Source organism: Saccostrea echinata, unplaced genomic scaffold (assembly GCF_033153115.1).
Source record: "Saccostrea echinata isolate AGI-Se365-2 ecotype Australia unplaced genomic scaffold, CSIRO_AGI_Sech_v1 ptg000006l, whole genome shotgun sequence".
Classification (NCBI taxonomy): Eukaryota; Metazoa; Mollusca; class Bivalvia; order Ostreida; family Ostreidae; genus Saccostrea; species Saccostrea echinata.
The window spans coordinates 4,317,501-4,338,826 of record NW_026889755.1 but is presented as its reverse complement, the minus strand read 5'-3'; positions in this window follow the sequence as shown (position 1 = coordinate 4,338,826).

Below are 21,326 nucleotides of genomic sequence, written 5' to 3'. Positions count from 1 at the left end.
ACTGACTATAAGTCCTGAAAGTTTTAGAGTTCAGTCTTTTACTGTTGCCGAACAATTGTGAGAACAAATTCTAATTTTGAGGACAAGAAAACACACGACCGGAAGTGAACTGAATAAAAATCTCTGAATTTTCTCTTGACTTTTGCAGTATCTACAGCATATGTAAAAAAAAAAAAAAAAAAAAAAAAAAAAACATTTCAATTACTTATCTATAAGTGATATTTATGAGAAAGCTAAACCACGAAATAACGTAGTTTATCTTTTAAAACCGGAAGTTTAAAGTTTTTTTCCGGTGGAATTTAACATATTTTAAAACAGCGAAAGGGAAGCAATAAAGTGATGAAAATTTTAATTTTAAAAAGAAAAGTTGAAATTTTCGATTTCTTCGATCACTTCCTGTGATGACCGGAAATGACGGCTGACGCTTTTAACCCTATGTGTTTTGCCTTCTCACCAAGTTTTATTACTCCTACAAGTTTGGTGTTTTACTTTCATGCCGTTTCCGAGATCTCGCTGAAATAACTTTTCATTTTGTGGACAAGAAAACACGCGACCGGAAGTGAATTTTATTAAGATATTTCATGTCAATCTAGACAACTGCAGTCTCAATAACATATATAAAAATCATTTAAAGAACTCTATCTATAAGCGATATGTTGGGGGAAATTCAAAACCCCTATTATGTAGTTTTTCTCTTAAAACCGAAAGTTGTCGTTTTTTGTTTCCGGTGGAACCAAGACATCTCGTAACTGTGAAAAAGATACAATTATATGATGCAAGTCTTATTTCAAAAGAGAAAATTTGAAATTTTCGATTTCTTTGATCACTTCCTGTGACGACCGGAAGTGACGACTGACGCTCTTAAGCCAAATTGTTTTGTCTACTTCTCAAGGTTTAATACTCTTATCAGTTTGGTGTCTAAATCTCTTACCGTTTCTGAGATCTCACTCGGACAAGTTCTCATTTTGCGGACATTTAAACGCGCGACCGGAAGTGAATTTTACAAAGATATTTGACGTTACTCTAGACATTTGCAGTCTTGATAACATATTCAAAAATCAGTTCAAATACATTATGTATAAAAAATATTTATGGGAAAGTAAAATACTCAAATTATGCAGTTTTTCACTTATAGCCGGAAGTTGACGTTTTTGGTTCCGGTAAGACTAACATATTTCGAATCTACAAATAAGATGCAACAATGTAATGAAAGAAAAAAATCAAAAAAGAAAAGTTGAAAATTTCGATTTCTTTGATCACTTCCTGTGACGACCGGAAGTGACGGCTGACGCTCTTAACCCAAATGGTTTTGCCTACTCCTCAAGATCTATTAACCGTATAGGTTTGGTGTCTTAATCTCTTACCTTTTCTGAGATATGACTGGGACAAAATATTTTTGAAAAAAACGGAAATCGGACATATCTGACGACCGGAAGTGAATTTTGAAAAAATGAAAAAAACGCCTAGGGGTATTTTCATTCTCTATCATCCCTGAAAATTTCAAGAAAATCCGTCCAGCCATCTCTGAGAAAACGCTCCGACAAGAAAAGGGGAAAAAAAAATAATAATAAAAAGAAACCGTAGAATCACTATAAGGTCTTCCGTCTGAAACGGAAGACCTTAATGATAAACAGTACAATCACTATAAGGTCTTCCGTCTGAAACGGAAGACCTTAATAACAGAATGCCGTGTAAGGTTCACGTCAAAACATGGCTGACGCAAAACAATTCCTGAATTTTCCCCTTCAATTCGAGCATTTCTGCATTGGACAGGGCTGATGGTTGTTTATGAGATGATAAACTATGTGTAAACTTTCTTAGTTTAGCGGAATCATGAACATTTTCGGCGTGATGGATAATTTGTTTACAGTAGTGATGAGGCTTTCGCGCACCTGCAGGAGCGGATCCAAGGATTTACAAATGAATAAAATTTAATAGAAATGAAGTTTTAATACTTTTAAATATTATTTAATGAAATGATTAATATGCAAGTAGTAGATATACAAGAAAAGGCGAAATGCTAATGAATGCAGCTGACAATCACTACTTTCTAATGATAAATTAATTCTAAATAAAATAATTATAAATTCTATAGACAAAACAGAAGAAGAATGAATGGTAGCAAAATATCAAATCGCATCAGGGGAACTGAATTTTATTAATGAAACTCTTAAGAAGTTCCTTATAAGTTGTGAATTTTATATCTGTGTTTTCTACCTGGTTGCTTCGAGGAAGGGGGGGGGGTCTTGAACATAAACATGTAAATTACCATTATTTTGTAGAAAGAATTAAGCCTTACCATTTTGAAAACTTCAAGAAGAGTTGCTTGTGATATGTAAGTCAAGGTCATTTTATTAAGAATCCATAACATAAAAGCGAAAAAGAGAAAGGGGGGGGGGGTCAGTAAAGATGGCAATGTCTTCTACAGTTGACAAAAAAAGAGGGGCGAATAAAATGCACACACGTATCATATACAACCGTTTTTATTTAATAAAAACTCGTTTCCATGGCAACAGGAAGGTTTTTCTGGCCTATCCCAATCACCAGGTAGGTGTTATATCTACACCACGTCCTACGTGAATAGCGCTGAGCAGTCCCCGCAAACTATATATACGGGGAAAAAATCAATATTTTGTAGTGTTTAAGAAACGTTGGTCCTACGTTTTCGGAAATTCTAAGATATTTAAAGATATTTAATTCCTTCTTAATCCTATCAAGAAACTGGTAATACGTAAAATCTTCAAAGAGGGGCCTTTACATACCCTATGAATATTACAGAAAAAAGAAGTTAGAAAGACGAAGAAATTGAAAAAAATCGACTTTTTAATCCAATTTCTGTGACGACCGGAAGTATTGACGACGGAAAGAATATTCGTGGTGACATCTACAAGTCATTATCTATGATATCTGACAGAGTTAACTTTCATATCTTAAACTGTTCTGGAGAAATGGAGCGGACAAAGTCCTTTACAAAATTTCGTCTATACAATAATATTAAGAATACTAGAAACTCATTACTAGTAATGAGAAGGTCTTCCGTTATACGACTTCCTGTTTGCATGAACATGTCTTTTCCAACGTCGGTATTAGCCTAAAACTTATGTAGAAACCAAATAACTTAAAATATACTTTTTTGCTTCGTTTCCTCTCACGACCGGAAGTAATGACGACACACGATTTTTACACCAAGCAAATGAACTGATGACTGACTATAAGTCCTGAAAGTTTTAGAGTTCAGTCTTTTACTGTTGCCGAACAATTGTGAGAACAAATTCTAATTTTGAGGACAAGAAAACACACGACCGGAAGTGAACTGAATAAAAATCTCTGAATTTTCTCTTGACTTTTGCAGTATCTACAGCATATGTAAAAAAAAAAAAAAAAAAAAAAAAAAAACATTTCAATTACTTATCTATAAGTGATATTTATGAGAAAGCTAAACCACGAAATAACGTAGTTTATCTTTTAAAACCGGAAGTTTAAAGTTTTTTTCCGGTGGAATTTAACATATTTTAAAACAGCGAAAGGGAAGCAATAAAGTGATGAAAATTTTAATTTTAAAAAGAAAAGTTGAAATTTTCGATTTCTTCGATCACTTCCTGTGATGACCGGAAATGACGGCTGACGCTTTTAACCCTATGTGTTTTGCCTTCTCACCAAGTTTTATTACTCCTACAAGTTTGGTGTTTTACTTTCATGCCGTTTCCGAGATCTCGCTGAAATAACTTTTCATTTTGTGGACAAGAAAACACGCGACCGGAAGTGAATTTTATTAAGATATTTCATGTCAATCTAGACAACTGCAGTCTCAATAACATATATAAAAATCATTTAAAGAACTCTATCTATAAGCGATATGTTGGGGGAAATTCAAAACCCCTATTATGTAGTTTTTCTCTTAAAACCGAAAGTTGTCGTTTTTTGTTTCCGGTGGAACCAAGACATCTCGTAACTGTGAAAAAGATACAATTATATGATGCAAGTCTTATTTCAAAAGAGAAAATTTGAAATTTTCGATTTCTTTGATCACTTCCTGTGACGACCGGAAGTGACGACTGACGCTCTTAAGCCAAATTGTTTTGTCTACTTCTCAAGGTTTAATACTCTTATCAGTTTGGTGTCTAAATCTCTTACCGTTTCTGAGATCTCACTCGGACAAGTTCTCATTTTGCGGACATTTAAACGCGCGACCGGAAGTGAATTTTACAAAGATATTTGACGTTACTCTAGACATTTGCAGTCTTGATAACATATTCAAAAATCAGTTCAAATACATTATGTATAAAAAATATTTATGGGAAAGTAAAATACTCAAATTATGCAGTTTTTCACTTATAGCCGGAAGTTGACGTTTTTGGTTCCGGTAAGACTAACATATTTCGAATCTACAAATAAGATGCAACAATGTAATGAAAGAAAAAAATCAAAAAAGAAAAGTTGAAAATTTCGATTTCTTTGATCACTTCCTGTGACGACCGGAAGTGACGGCTGACGCTCTTAACCCAAATGGTTTTGCCTACTCCTCAAGATCTATTAACCGTATAGGTTTGGTGTCTTAATCTCTTACCTTTTCTGAGATATGACTGGGACAAAATATTTTTGAAAAAAACGGAAATCGGACATATCTGACGACCGGAAGTGAATTTTGAAAAAATGAAAAAAACGCCTAGGGGTATTTTCATTCTCTATCATCCCTGAAAATTTCAAGAAAATCCGTCCAGCCATCTCTGAGAAAACGCTCCGACAAGAAAAGGGGAAAAAAAAATAATAATAAAAAGAAACAGTAGAATCACTATAAGGTCTTCCGTCTGAAACGGAAGACCTTAATAACGGAATGCGGTGTAAGGTTCACGTCAAAACATGGCTGACGCAAAACAATTCCTGAATTTTCCCCTTCAATTCGAGCATTTCTGCATTGGACAGGGCTGATGGTTGTTTATGAGATGAAAAACTATGTGTAAACTTTCTTAGTTTAGCGGAATCATGAACATTTTCGGCGTGATGAATAATTTGTTTACAGTAGTGATGAGGCTTTCGCGCACCTGCAGGAGCGGATCCAAGGATTTACAAATGAATAAAATTTAATAGAAATGAAGTTTTAATACTTTTAAATATTATTTAGTGAAATTATTAATATGCAAGTAATAGATATAGAAGAAAACGCGAAATGCTAATGAATGCAGCTGACAATCACTACTTTCTAAAGATAAATTAATTCTAAATAAAATAATTATAAATTCTATAGACAAAACAGAAGAAGAATGAATGGTAGCTAAATATAAAATCACATCAGGGGAACTGAATTTTATTAATGAAACTCTTAAGAAGTTCCTTATAAGTTGTGAATTTTATATCTGTGTATTCTACCTGGTTGCTTCGAGGAAGGGGGGGGGGGGTCTTGAACATAAACATGTAAATTAGCATTATTTTGTAGAAAGAATTAAGGCTTATAATTTTGAAAACGTCAAGAAGAGTTGCTTGTGATATGAAGGTCAAGGTCATTTTATAAAGAATGCAAAACATAAAAGCGAAAAAGAGATAAGGGGGGGGGGGGGTGGTAAAGATTGCAATGTCTTTTACAGTTGACAAAAAATAGGGGCGAATAAAATGCACACACATATCATATACAACCGTTTTTATTTAATATAAACTCGTTTCCATGGCAACGGGAAGGTTTTTCTGGCCTATCCCAATCACCTGGTAGGTGTTAGCTCTACAGCACTTCCTACGTGAATGAGCACTGAGCAGTCCCCGCAAACCATATATACGGGGGGGAAAATCAATATTTTGTAGTGTTTAAGAAACGTTGGTCCTACGTTTTCGGAAATTCTAAGATATTTAAAGATATTTAATTCCTTCTTAATCCTATCAAGAAACTGGTAATACGTAAAATCTTCAAAGAGGCGCCTTTACATACCCTATGAATATTACAGAAAAAAGAAGTTAGAAAGACGAAGAAATAGAAAAAATTGACTTTTTAATCCAATTTCTGTGACGACCGGAAGTATTGACGACGGAAAGAATATTCATGGTGACATCTACATGTCATTATCTATGATATCTGACAAAGTTAACTTTCATATCTTAAGCTGTTCTGGAGAAATGGAGCGGACATAGTCCTTTACCAAATTTCGTCTATACAATAATATTAAGAATACTAGAAACTCATTACTAGTAATGAGAAGGTCTTCCGTTATACTACTTCCTGTTTGCATGAACATGTCTTTTCCAACGTCGGTATTAGCCTAAAACTTATGTAAAAACAAAATAAGTTAAAAAATACTTTTTTGCTTCGTTTCCTGTCACGATCGGAAGTAATGACGACACACGATTTTTACACGAAGCAAATGAACTGATGACTGACTATAAGTCCTCAAAGTTTTAGACTTCAGTCTTTTACTGTTGCCGAACAATTGTGAGAACAAATTCTAATTTTGAAGACGGGAAAACACGCGACCGGAAGTGAAGTGAATAAAAATTTTCTCTTGACTTTTGCAGTATCTACAGCATATGTAAAAAACATTTCAAATACTTATCTATAAGTGATATTTATGAGAAAGTTAAACCACGAAATAACGTAGTTTATCTCTTAAAACCGGAAGTTTAAAGTTTTTTTCTCCCGGTGGAATCTAACATATTTCAAAACAGCGAAAGGGAAGCAATAAAGTGATGAAAGTTTTAGTTTTAAAAAAGAAAAGTTGAAATTTTTGTTTTCTTCGATCACTTCCTGTGATCACCGGAAGTGACGACTGACGCTTTTAACCCTATGTGGTTTGCCTTCTCACCAAGTTGTATTACTCCTATAAGTTTGGTGTCTTACTTTCATGCCGTTTCCGAGATCTCGCTGAAATAACTTTTCATTTTGAGGACAAGAAAACACGCGACCGGAAGTGAATTTTACTAAAATATTTCACATCACTCTAGACATCTGCAGTCTCAATAACATATAAAAAAATCATTTAAAGAACTCTATCTATAGGCGATATGTATCGGAAAATTAAATACCCTACTATGTAGTTTTTCTCTTATAACCGGAAGTTGTCGTTTTTTGTTTCCGGTGGGACCAACACATATCGTAACTGTGAAAAAGATACAATTATATGATGCAAGTCTTATTCCAAAAGAGAAAAGTTGAAATTTTTGATTTCTTTGATCACTTCCTGTGACAACCGGAAGTGACGACTAACGCTTTTTACCCAAATGGTTTTGTCTACTCCTCAATGTCTAATACTCCTATAAGTTTGGTGTCTAAATCTCTTACCGTTTCTGAGATATCACTGGGACAAGTTCTCATTTTGTGGACATTTAAACGCGCGACCGGAAGTGAATTTTACAAAGATATTTGACGTTACTCTAGACATTTGCAGTCTTGATAACATATTCAAAAATCAGTTCAAATACATTGTCTATAAAAAATATTTATGGGAAAGTAAAATACTCAAATTATGCAGTTTTTCGCTTATAGCCGGAAGTTGACGTTTTTGTTTCCGGTGGGACCAACATATTTCGAAACTACAAATGAGATGCAATAATGTGATGCAAAAAAAGATTCAAAAAAGAAAAGATGAAATTTTCGATTTCTTTGATCACTTCCTGTAACGACCGGAAGTGACGACTGATGATCTTAACCCAAATGGATTTGCCTACTCCTCAAGATCTATTACTCATGTAAGTTTGGTGTCTTAATATCTTACCGTTTCTGAGATATGACTCGGACAAAATATTTCTGAAAAAAACGGAAATCGGACATATCTGACGACCGGAAGTGAATTTTGAAAAAAATGAAAGATGCATTTGTAGGTATTTTCATTCTCTATTATCCCTGAAAATTTCAAGAAAATCCATCAAGCCATCTCCGAGAAATCGTCCGAAAAGAAAAGGGGAAAAAAATAATAATAATAATAATAAAAAGAAAAAGAAGAAACAGTAGAATCACTATAAGGTCTTCCGTCTGAAACGGAAGACCTTAATAAGAAACAGAGTAAAAACAATATGTTCCCAAACTTCGTTTGGGGAACATAATAAGATGCGCTTTCACCTTTAAATGTTTCAAAAGTTTTAGTAAACATATTTATTAACTATTTTACATTCTTTTACAATATGTAGTATCATGCTGAAGTCTTAAATAAAGAAACCAATACAGCAAATGAAATTTCATTGCATTTTAAAACCCCCAACTCCATTTTCTGTCGGAGTACCCCCCTTCCATGACACCACCGGGAACCTGCTGGGGGATTAAGGCGGCCCCAGACCTCTTGCTGCTACATGTATGGTTTTGCCTCACTAGAATTTAAAGTCAAGCTACGCCCCTGTATGGTCCCAGGGTCAGAAGCTCTGGTGTTTCGGGGATGGGGGGGGGGGGTTCGCAGCACAGTTAAGGTTGCAGTAAGGAGGCGGGGCCTAATTTTTACGGGAAATGCTTACTATGACATCACACAAAAATATAAGTTCTTCAAATTACCACAAAATGAAATGATTTGCTATTTTAAACTGTTGAATCGCTTTTAACTACATCAATACTAACTAGTGCATACATTATTGTCGTTGGTTAAATCCAACACAGCAATATATAAACAATTCACTGATCGCAATGCACTTGTCAATGTGACGTCATATCGTAAAATTTGACGCAGTTTGTATGCAGTGAGAGGCGGATCTAGTTATATTTATACAATGAAAAATGTATTTTGTAATTAAATAAAATATCAATTGTAGATATATAAGAGGCCATTAACTTGGATGCAATGTCTATTTTATGATTTTATTCATATACTTCCCGTACATTCCGTAGACAAGCGATACCGTCGTATATTTGTATGCAGATTCATTGAAGGGTAATAGAAGGGTTGTAATAAATCGATCTATTGCAAGGGCATAGCCTCAATGAATTATGACAAGCTTTTACACATAAACTCAAGAAGTATGAAGATATTTGAAAAGTGCTGCGAATCTGTTGAAATCTTGCAAATGAATTAATTATATCTATATTTAATGTATTTGACCAGCAAAATATTCAACATAAAGTCTAACAAATGTTATTTTAGAAATTAGATAGTAGAATCTATATAGGTTCGCAGCACTTTTCACAAACTACAAAGAGTGTTGAAAATAATTATATGTTAAACTTATATTTTTTACTTGGTTATGCCCTTGCAATATTAGAATTTATAGATGACCTCAATTCTTGAGGTATATTTGCTAAAATCACGTGACTGCCACATCACGTGACAAGTCTAAATAAGAAATCTAATCATCCTCAACATGTAGTTTTCAACCACATTGCATTTGTCCGATAATAGCAAAGTCCTAAAAAGAAACGCCCTTCCTTGTAAAGAATGTATTTTCTATCTAAAAAATTCGCCGATATTTCCATTTGGCACCTTAACTGTACTGCGTTGAGGGGGGCTCTATTGATAATATAGTGAATCTGTAGTAAAAATGCATTATTTATTTAAAAATCTTCTCCACACCTGGGCATATCTGAGGCAAACAGAGTAAACGTTTTTATAAGGAAGGGAATTTTTACCAGATTTTTGAACATCTGGACCATTTGGTCAAGTGTTCTGGTCCTGGCCAGGGCTCTATTAGTTTGTATTCTACTGAGAGGAGTTATTCCCCTTTGCCATTTACTTTTGATAATTTTTCACTGTAAATAATGTACTTGAAAGGTAAATAGAATAAGAGAATTATGCAAAAACTTTTATTGTATAATACAAAAAGTACTCTCATAGTTTTAATGATCAGATAGACTTGTAAGTAGTAGATAAATAAAAATGAGACAAAAATAACTTGTCTTATTAAATATTCATCAAAGACCAAGAGAGGCCAATGTAAGAGATTTCAACAAAGGATTAAAATAGTACAGAAGCATTGATAATTTGTTGATATACTGTATGGTGATAGTGATAAATGGGGAACAGATTAGAACCTAATTTATGAACTGTTAATGAATATTAAGACCAATTATTTTGTTGATCATGATCACCCTATTTTTCTTGCTTTTGGGCAACAAGGCTTCACCTTTCAGTTCATTTTATACTCTATGCATCCTTTAAATTGTTGTATCATACCCAGGTGACCGTTAAGGCCCTTGGGCCTCTTGTTTGATTTAGAAAAGGCATACGATACAACATGGAGATATGGTATTTTGAAAGATCTTCATAATATAGGCCTAAAAGAGCTTTTACCGAATTTTATCAAGAATTTTCTGAATGAAAGATATTTTTAAGTTCGCATAGGATCTACTTTTTCGAAAAATTTTGAACAAGAAATGGGGGTACCACAGGGGAGTATTGTGTCGGTTACATTATTCAGTATTAAGGTGGATGGTTTGGCGGAGGTGTTGGAAAAATGATATGTATGGAAGTTTGTATGTTGATGATTTTGTTCTTTGTTATGGGTCCAAAAACATGGGTTCTATTGAGCAACAATTGCAGAAAAGTCTAGGCAAAATTCTAAATTGGGCTGATGTGAATGGTTTTAAGTTCTGCAGGGGTGGGACCACTTGCGTGCATTTTTGAACCAAACGGAAAACCCATGGTGACCCGCGTTTGCAGCTTTATGGAAACCCAATTAAAGTTGTTAAAGAATTTAAATTTTTAGGTGTTATGTTTGATAGTGGACTCTCTTTTGTATCACATATTGGGGTGCTGAAGGAGGGATGTACAAAAGTACTAGATGTAATTAAGGTTATCGCGGATTCAGGGTGGGGGGCAGACAGAGGTGCTCTCCTTGGACTCTATCGCTCTCTTGTGGGATCTGGATTGGACTGTGTTGTGTGTGGGTCGGCAGGGACTTCTTGTGTGGGGACACTTGATGCGGTCCGCCGTCAAGGCCTTCGGCTGTGTTTGGGAGCCTTTCGTGCTTCTCCTATGGACAGCTTAGAAGTCGAAGCGGGTGGGCCGCCTCTCGACTTGTGAAGGATTGGGCTCACTTTGCAATACATTCTGAGATTAAAAGCAAATGCTGAAAATCCCGCTCATGATTGTGTTTTTCATCCGCTGTATGAAGATTTATATGAAAAAAGTAAATCATGTATTAAACCTTTAGGACTAAGATCTAAAAAACACGCAAGAGATTCTGAAATACCTTTGGATATAATAAAACCCTCAGACTGTTCTGAAATGCCGCCGTGGAGGTTGGTGGAACCAGTTGTAGATGCGTCTTTGGCTGGGTTTGGGGGATCAGAGACGGGTCCTCTTATTTTTAAACAGAAATTTACCGAAATAAAACATTCTAAGAATTCTTCAGTCGATATTTATACAGATTGTTCAAAAGATAAAAACAAAGTGGCAGCAGCTGCAGTGATTGACAAAAATGTTTTTTCTACACGGCTTCCTAATGGAGCTACTATTTTTACAGAAGAAGCCAAAGCCATTCAACTTGCATTTGAATATATTAAATCTTCTACTGATGACAAATTTACAATATACTCGGACTCGCTCTCTTGCTTACAATCGATAAAAACTAGTATTAATTGTAACGGGGACCGTTACAGATGTTCCCCAAACGCTCCCCAACTTTCTTTTGGTGTCTTATTCCCTGTAAGCTTCATTAAATAAGGCAATCAAGTATATTGGGTTTTTTTTACGCATTTCTCGCGCGCGCACGGGCATGCATGTACAAAATGACCATGTCAACTTGTCTATACTTTTAATACATCTTTATATTCAAATTTCATCAAAAGATAAAAAAAAAATTGGCGATATTAAGTATATCTGTCATTTTACGCATTGCAAGCGCGCGCACGTGCATGCATGTTCATGATGACCAGTTCGTCTTGTCGACACTATTAATATATCTACATATTTTAAGTATCAAAGCATTTCATCAAAAAGTATAAAAGTTACAGCTATATGAAGTATATTGGTCAATTAAGCATTGCATGCGCGCGCACGTGCATGCAAGTGCATATTGACAATGTCGTCTTGTCTACATTTATAATATGTCTATATTATCTGAGTATCAAAGCATTACATCAAAAAATATAAAAGATATGGTTATATCAAGTATATTGGTAATTTTACTCATTGCACGCGTACGCACGTGCATGCATGTGTGCGCTGAACATGTCGTCTTGTGTACACTTCTAATATATATTTATATTCTGAGCTTCAAAGCAATTCATCAAAAAATGTACAAGTAAAGTCTATATAATTTGTGTTGGTTATTTCAATCATTGCGCACACGTGCATGCATGTGCATTCTGACCATGTCATCTTGTCTAACCGTGTAGCGTTTCGTGTAAACCGTGCAGCGTTTCGTGCAAACCGTGTAGCGTTTCGTGTAAACCGTGCAGCGTTTCGAGTAAGCTCCAAAGCGTTTCGTGCAAACCGTGTAGCGAGCGTGCGAGAAGCGTGTGAGAAACGTGCGACTTTCGTGCAAGAATCGTGTGAGAAACGTGTAGGATTCATTCGGAAGTCTTTTTATTTTAAATATGGCTATTGATGGATTAACATGTCATTCTGTGTTGTTTGTAACTAATATTATTCGGATATGTCATACCGGTGGTATTTTAAGAAAAAAATACGGAAACAACAAAATAAAATTACTCGGTAATGTATTTCATATTTGTTTGGTTTTCTTTCTCTTTTATTTAAATAAAGATGGAAAGAAAATGTGTTAAAAGTAATTCATTATATGCACATCAATGTCAAGGTATTTGATTCAATACATTTTTAAAGGGAGCAATACTGAACATTTTTTTTAAAGAAAATTCATCAGGAATCCGATCTTGTCCTTTTCATTCATTTATTAGAATCTCTTCATCATTTTACAGTTATGGTATATATAGAGATTACAAGAACATATGGGTGATTAATACAAAATAATAGATAGATAAGGCAGGCGTGAAAAATAAAACACAAAATTTAGTGCGTTACTATATATGTGGAGTATGGGAATTCTAGGCCGGGGAACACAATTAATTTTTTAAAGATGCCCGATGCACCCCTTAAAAATATATTTGAATCTTCTTTACACTTCCAACCCTCTTCTTACAACTGTGATCAAGGTCATTTACATGTACAACAGCGATCACGAGCTCCGCGTGCCGGGAACTGAAAATGTGTTCTGCTACATGTACATGTATTAGCTCTTGTCAATCATAGCTAAGATGACAACCGACAATAATTCACGAATTAAATTATTTTATTAGTATTTAATGGGTACAGATAAATACCCGTGGATTTTATTTCTTAAATTTAACCGATTGTCTGTAAACAGTGAAATAATCTGCCAGTGTATTCGTGAATAAAAAATTATAAAGAATAAATCCTGAATAAATATATATTAGTTGTTTTATTAATCACGCAGTTCTAGAGCATAATTTTTTAGTTTTTGGTTCTTGGACATGTATACATGTATATTGAATGTATTGTTAAGAGCCGCAACTACTGATTATATATACATGTGTATTTTTTAATTGTATAGACGGGGTTTGAAATCAAGGATTTTACAAGGTGGTGGATATATTGTTTTTATTTAATAAACACAATGCCTCAAAGGAGAACTAAAGAATTACAATACCTATCCCCCGGCTTCTCTACCATATAAAATTTTATGATAACTTAAAGTTCAACTCTGTAATGAAACGATATATTTACCATTCTGAATAAAGTGCATTTATCGGGTCCCGGTGGAGATATGGATATCTTTTTTTCTCAGAAAGAGCATATGTTTCTATATTTTTTTTCCAATGGTATATATTTACTGAAACAAGTGCCCGTTGTATTTAGCCAGGTACAGAAGTAAGATCTCGGTAATCTACCCCCCTCCCCTTTTCACGCACAATGTTCTTGTTTGATGCAGGGTACTTATTACCTTTGCAAATTATAAGCAGAAGCTAATTTAATCAAATGAAATTATTTATTTACTATTAAAAAATGAATAAACCAATAATTAAAAAAAGAAAGGAAAAGAAAATCAATCCGTTTACAGAAAGCATAAGCAATTTTACCTTTTTTTTTCAAATCAATAACTGAGTTTATTTGTCAGTAATAAAAGAGTCTAATGAAAAAGTTTTGTACATAGACGAATTCACCGGGCGGGTCACATACTCAATGACAACTATTAATTAATTACAACTGAACATTGAGTATTTTTTTCTGTTAATATAGTACTGGTGTAGCGAGGTTTAATCTTAACTTAATCAGAATGATTGCAATTCTTAACTAATCTTTGATTAATCCGTAATAATTTAAATAAAGTCCGAGAGATTCCGAATAGAAAATCCAGATCGAGGCCAAAGCGTGCGAGAATCGTGTACAAAGTGTGTGAGAAACGTGTACAAAGCGTTTCGTGCAGGCTTTCGTGTAAACCGTGCAGCCTTTCGTGCAAAGCGTTTCGTGTAAACCGTGTAGCGTTTCGTGCAAACCGTGTAGCGTTTCGTGTAAATCGTGCAGCGTTTCGTGCAAACCGTGTAGCGAGCGTGTACCGTTCGTGCAGCGAGCGTGTGGGGTAGTTGCACGTTTCAGGGTCTGTAAGTATATTGGTCATTTAACACATTTCACGCGCGCGCACGTGCATGCATATGCCTGCATGTGCATGATAACCATGTCATCTTGTCTACACTTCTAATATATATAAATAGTTTGAGCATCAAAGCATTTCATCAAAAAGTATTAAAGTTACGACTTATATCAAGTATATTGGTCATTTGACGCTTTGCGCCTGCGCGCACGTGCATGCATATGCATGTTGACCATTCCATCTTGTTTACACTTTTAATATATCCTTATATTCTGAGTATCAAAGGATTTCATCAAAAAATATAAAAGTTACAGCTATATCAAGTATATTGGTCATTTTACGCAGTGCACGCGCACGCACGTGCATGCACGTGCGCGCAAAATGACCTTCGTTCCGCAAATCTACATAACATGCCTAGTAACCCTAAAAAGGTTTCACCTCAATCGGATGTGTAGTTTCGGAGATCACTCACGGACAAAAAAGTACCCAGGAAGAAAAATAATAATAACTAGTGTTAATTGTAACGGGAACTGTTACAGATGTTCCCCAAACGCTCCCCAACTTCCTTATGGTGTCTTATTCCCTATAAGCTTCATTAAATAAGGTAATCAAGTATATTGGTTTTTTTTATGCATTCCACACGCGCGCACAGGCATGCATGTACAAAATGACCATGTCAACTTGTCTACACTTTTAATACATCTTTATATTCAAATTTCATTAAAAGATAAAATAAAATTCGGCTATATTAAGTATATCTGTCATTTTACGCATTCACGCGCGCGCACGTGCATGCATGTCAATGATGACCGTGTCATCTTGTCAACACTATAAATATATCTACATATTTCGGGTTTCAAATCATTTCATCAAAAAGTATAAAAGTTGCAGCTATATCAAGTATATTGGTCATTTTAGCATTGCATGCGCGCGCACGTGCATGCATATGCATGTTGACAATGTCGTCTTTCTACATTTATAATATGTCTACATATTCTGAGTATCAAAGCATAACATCAAAAAATGTAAAAGTTATGGCTATATCAAGTATATTGGTGATTTTACTCATTGCACGCGCACGCACATGCATGCAAATGCATGCATGTGCGCGCTGATCATGTCATCTTGTCTACACTTCTAATATATATTTATATTCTGAGTTTCAAAGCAATTCATCTAAAAATATACAAGTAAAGTCTATATCATTCGTATAGGTTATTTCAATCATTGCGCATGCGCACACGTGCATGAATGTGCATTTTGACCATGTCATCTTGTCTACACTATTAATATATCCTGATATCCTGAGTATCAAAGCATTTCATCAAAAGAGTTGAAAGTTATGGCTATATCAAGTATATTTGTCATTTTACTCATTGCACGCGCATGCACGTGCATGCATGTGTGCCCTGATCAAGTCTTCTTGTCTACACTTCTAATATATATTTATATTCTGAGTTTCAAAGCAATTCATCAAAAAATGTACAAGTTAAGTCTATATCAATTGTATTGGTTATTTTAATCAATGCGCATGCGCGCACGTGCATGCATGTGCATTCTGACCATGTCATCTTGTCTACACTATTAATATATCCTGATATCCTGAGTATCAAAGCATTTCATCAAAAGAGTTGAAAGTTATGGCTATATCAAGTATATTTGTCATTTTACTCATTGCACGCGCATGCACGTGCATGCATGTGTGCGCTGATCAAGTCTTCTTGTCTACACTTCTAATATATATTTATATTCTGAGTGTCAAAGCAATTCATCAAAAAATGTACAAGTTAAGTCTATATTAATTGTATTGGTTATTTTAATCAATGCGCATGCGCGCACGTGCATGCATGTGCATTCTGACCATGTCATCTTGTCTACACTATTAATATATCCTTATATTCTGAGTATCAAAGTATTTCATCAAAAGATATAAAAGTTATGGCTATATCAAGTATATTGGTCATTTTACTCATTGCACGCGCACGCACGTGCATGCACGTGCGCGCAAAATGACCTTCGTTCCGCAAATCTACATAACATTCCTATTAACCCTAAAAAGGTTCCAACTCAATCGGATGTATAGTTTCGGAGATCACTCACGGACAAAAAAGTACCCAGGAAGAAAAATAATAATAATAATAACTAGACTCTTGTTGCCATGGCAACAAAAAAGTCTTCCGTTCTTCTAAATCTGTAAGAATTTGCTTTTTTTCTGTGTAAAAAACATACATATCATATTTACTGTGAGAGAAAAAAATAACTGGAAAAAAGTCCTTTCAGTACTTAAGGTACTTTGATTTTCATTATCAATCTTGTATAATACATTCGGCACCTATAAGAGATATACGTATATCATTAGCAATTTAAAAAAAAAAATGTTTGCAATCATTTCTAAGACAAACAAACAGACGAACGAACACCCTACTATCATAAACTTCACTGTGTGTATGTTTTGGCATAATATAAAAAAATATAATGAATTAAGTTAGTATCACATTAAACGTAAAGTCACTGAGTTTTGTAAAGTTATAATATCAAGATTTGACAACATACCTATAAGACAAATTATTCAATTACAGTAATTCTTCAGCAATCGATTGATTGATTGATTGATTATACGTATGTTGTTTAACGTCCCTCTCCAGAATTTTTCACTCACATGGAGACGCCACCACTCGCCGGTGGAGACTGTAAATTTTTGTCCTATACTTTGGCATTTATCGCAATTGAGCAGTGGGGAATCTTTTTTATGCCAGCATCTTCTGCGACAAGGGACCTCGATTTAAAGGATCCAAAGGACCGGTCTCCACGTCCCACAATCGAAGTTTATAATACCGAGATATTTTATTTTTTATTTTATTCTATTTTTTTCATAAGTTTGTTGCAGCAGATTTACTTAAAGATCATACTTCAAGATCATTTCGAACTCAGGCTACTTAATTGCAGTGCATACAGCGTCAAGTGATTTTGATTGACAGGTCAACACACGTGCACTTCGTGTGATACTTTTTAAGCTGAAAGATATACAGGATGTGACCATGACTGACTATGAAATCAGAAAACATCTAATAAAGAATGGGTGTGACCGATAAAGAACTAATTTTTGGTCTGGATCGGGATTAAGAGGGAATCTCTCCTCTCTCTCTCTCTCTCTCTCTCTCAGACATGTAAATTGAACATTTCATAATTATAAAATATGAAATTCTGTATACATGTAAATGGTAATGTTATTCACATGTTCCAGATTTAAATTTAAAACGAATATATAATTCAAATTCAAGACGGGGGGGGGGGGGGGAGGGGGGGCTTCAAAGGAATTAGATAATTTTATGAATTACAAGGAAAAGTACGGACGTCAGTTGCATGTACATGATTATATATCATTGCATAAAATTGTGTTCATTCAGATATACTTATCCCACATATCAACAGACTTGTACAATTTTTTTTATCATGTTTTTTTTCTTCAAAAGAAACATATAGCGTACCATTATTTCACACACTCTTTAACTCTTTGAGTATTTCACAAGAATCCAAGAATCGCCTTTTCACATCTTTTATAATTCCTTGGGTATATAGAGTATAGATCATGTGTCATAAGTAATTTAACCTTTTATCAAATATATATGTAATAACGAAATCTAATCTATAGATTGATTTTCTTTCTTTTCAGTGGCAGATATCAATTTATTTATAAAGGCTTTAAAACAGTACTGTATTACAATTTTCTATCGCTTAATTCCTTTTTTGAGTGTATGTAATATTTTTTAATATCGAAAGTAAAACTCGGAAATCGGGATAATTTCGCATTCAGATCATAGAGAATAATAAATCGTCTGCATTATAGAAGGCTTATAACTATCGTATTCTGGACTTAATATACGAAATAGATAAAACTGCATGCCTGTCCATCACTATAAATGTATATTCAGTGCTTATAATATATTTACTTGAATTAGCTACCTAGCATATATATATTAATTTTTTTTAGATAAATTCATGTGTAAATTAACTAACTGTCAATACAGACTTACACTACACTGGCAACTTCAAACTTTACATGCACTGGAAGCGGTAACCAACGTCCTCTTAAATTTGAAGAGTGAATATAGAACGTCTAAATATTTTGATATGGAGAGTGTATATGTCTCTAACGTCATCGATACTATTTCCGCCTTTATCTCGAAAGTTCTATTCTCACTTACAAGTCAGAGTTATCTTTCTTTGCCCATTGTCTACACACTAGGTAAATGGGGAAAATGAGGGTACCGAAAATCTGCAAAATGTGGAATCTGATTTCAAAACAAATTATATATTTAGTATTTGTAGAATAACCTCTGTTATACATAATAATATCTTGAAAAAATATTAAAAAACAAAAAAGTTGAAAATTGACCAAACACAAGTTCACTTCCGGTTTGGACAGGAAGTACCGGAAACACACGAAAACAACTTCGAAACAAAGAGAATGTCATGATCTAATACCCCTGTAAATTTCACATCTTTACCTCAAACCGTTTCCGAGAAAAATTCCGGACAAAAGTCCATTTAAAAATTGGAAATTCGGCCGTAACTTCGGACCGGAAGTGAATTTTTCAAAAAACGGAATTTTATATAAACTTCATATATCAGCCTACTATCATGTGAAAAATTGTGAAAATCTATCCAACCATCTCTGAGTAATTGCGCTCACAAAATTTGGGAGGAATAATAATAATAATAATAATAATAAAAAGAAACAATACAATCACTATAAGTCTTCCGTTGTGAACGGAAGACTTAATAATAATAAGAAACAGAGTAAAAACAATATGTTCCCAAACTTCGTTTGGGGAACATAACTAGATTCTTATTGCCTAGGCAATAACAGGTCTTCCGTTTTCTTGACTTCTTTGAAAAAACCTCACAATCATCTCTATAAGATTACTCTAAATAATAACAAAAGTTATCTCAAGGCTTCCAAAGATATGTAGATACAGATAAAAACAAACGGAATTACTTTTCTGTTTTCTTTATGTACTTCGTCATGAACGAAAGTGCTCCAAACGAACAAAATGTATAAAAATAATTTGCATGGTCATGGTCTATCTAACATCTGCATTAGCCAAACATTTCTGCAAAAAGAAAAAAACTTTAAAAATTCACTTTTTTGCATCGCTTCCTGTCACGACCGGAAGTGACGACAACGTACGATTTTTACATGATGTAGATAAACTGGTAACTAACTATAAGTTCTGAAAGTTTTTGACTTCAGTCATGTAGTGTTTTTAAGCATTTAGGTGAACAAAATCTCAACTTGAGGACAGAAAAACACGCGACCGGAAGTGCTTTTTCCTAAGATGGTTGACTTCACACTAGACAATTGCCATCATAATAACATATGTAAAAATCATTTCAAAAACTTTATCAATAAGTGATATTTTTGGGAATGTTAAAAATCCCAATAACATAGTTTCTCTCTTATAACCGGAAAGTGTCGTTTTTTGTTTCCTGTGAGACCAACACATATAGAAACTGTGAAAGAGATTCAATTATATGATGCAAGTTTTATTTCAAAAGTGTAAAGTTGAAATTTTCGATTTCTTTGATCACTTCCTGTAACGACCGGAAGTGACGGCTGACGCTATTAACCCAAAGAGTTTTGCCTACTCATTAAGTTCTATTACTCATATAAATTTGGTGTCTTAATCTCTTACTGTTTCTGAGATCTCACTTTGACAATTTTTTTATTTTGCGGACAGTAAAACATGCGACCGGAAGTGAATTTTACCAAGATATTTGACGTTACTCTAGACATTTGCAGTCTAAATAACATATCTAAAATCATTTCAAATACTTCATCTATAAGCGATATTTATTGGAAAGTAAAATACTCAAATTATGCAGTTTTTCTCTTATAACCGGAAGCTGACGTTTCTGTTTCCGGTGGGACTAACATATTTCGAAACTGTAAAACAGATGCAATAATGCGATGCAAGATTTAATTAAAATAAGAAAAGTTAAAATTTTCGATTTTTCTTTTTATCTCCTCCTGTGACGACCGGAAGTGACGGCTGACGGATTTAAACATATTCTGCAAACGTACTTGTCATGATCTATAATCCCTGAAAGTTTGAGGTCTTAATCTTTTACAGTTTCTGAGATATCGTCTGGACATGATCTCTTTTGAAAAAAAAAAACGGAAATTGGACATAGCTGACGACCGGAAGTGAATTTTGCAAAATCCTTAAAAATGTTTTTAGTTTATTTTATTTGTCATAATCCCTGAAAGTTTCAAGAAAATCCATCGAGCCATCTCTGAGAAATCGCTTGGACAAAAAACGGGAAAAAAATAATAATAATAACTAGATGAGATCTCGTTGCGAGCAACGAGTAGGTCTTCCGTCCGATTTTTCGATAAGATGAGATATGATTTTGACTATGATCTTTGTTAAAAGATAATATATATAGACTTCCATAATTAGATTTCAATCCTTTGATTTATATAGTTACATTATCAAAGAGCTATCGATGAATTGCATTTGGCCCCTCTGAACCCCTAGTTTGAGGGGTCAGCCCCTTTTTCTTGATATCAAATAAAAGATCCTGTGATTTTGAAGACTTTTTGTTCAACAACTATTCAGAGATTTCTTTTCGTTGTGGAGATATGCTGAATGGAAATATTTAGGGGCCACCCCTCCAAGTCCTTAATGGGGCCGTTTGACAAAAATTGAAAGGGTGTATATTGTTTAGAACATTATTCTGACCATTTTTTGTTCAGTATTGCTTATCAAAATATTCCCCCTTTTCGAGATATAAAGCGTCAAAGATTTAGTATTCTGGCCCCTTGTGACCCCTTATTACGTAAAATATGATCA